The sequence below is a fragment of the Cucurbita pepo genome, unplaced genomic scaffold (genome assembly GCF_002806865.2).
Source record: "Cucurbita pepo subsp. pepo cultivar mu-cu-16 unplaced genomic scaffold, ASM280686v2 Cp4.1_scaffold006853, whole genome shotgun sequence".
NCBI classification, from domain to species: Eukaryota; Viridiplantae; Streptophyta; class Magnoliopsida; order Cucurbitales; family Cucurbitaceae; genus Cucurbita; species Cucurbita pepo.
This window is the reverse complement of record NW_019652798.1, coordinates 1-561: the sequence shown is the minus strand read 5'-3', so window position 1 is coordinate 561 and position 561 is coordinate 1. Positions and strand designations below refer to the sequence as shown.

Below are 561 nucleotides of genomic sequence, written 5' to 3'. Positions count from 1 at the left end.
TCCTTTTTCCTCATGTCACACATCAGAATGCCATAAAATTTCACACATCAGAATGCCATAAAATTTCACAGTTCTTATCATTTGCTCGTATGTTTTTCCTCATTCCTCCCATCGCTAGAAGGAGGGTTTGAACCTCCGACCTTGTGGTTAACAGCCACACGCTCTAACCAACTGAGCTATTCCAGCTAATTATTTCTAATTGCTCAAGCCCACCATATCCTTATAAGAAATGTTTCATCCCCTCTCCAACCAATGTTGGATCTCATAATCCACCCTCCTTGGGGCCCAGTATCCTCGCTGACACACCACTTGGTGACTAACTCTGATAGCTTTTGTAATAGCCCAAACCCACCGCTAGCAAATATTGTCCGCATTTGCCCATTACGTATCGTCATCACCTCACAATTCTAAAACGAGTCTACTAGGGAGAGGTTTCCACACTCTTCTAAGGAATGCTTCGTTCCCATTTCCAGTCGCTAAAAAATATTGTCCAATTTTGCCCGTAACAAATCGTGATCAAAATCACAGTTTTAAAACACGCTACGAGAGAGATGTTTACGG

The 561-nt window shown here is 42.4% G+C and overlaps 1 non-coding gene across 1 annotated transcript; it reads right to left on the bottom strand.

The window, feature by feature from the left end:
- Positions 1-112: 112 nt before the first annotated feature.
- On the bottom strand, positions 113-186 carry TRNAN-GUU. The gene has a single exon. It is a non-coding gene; the product is annotated as a tRNA-Asn (tRNA).
- Positions 187-561: the final 375 nt, after the last annotated feature.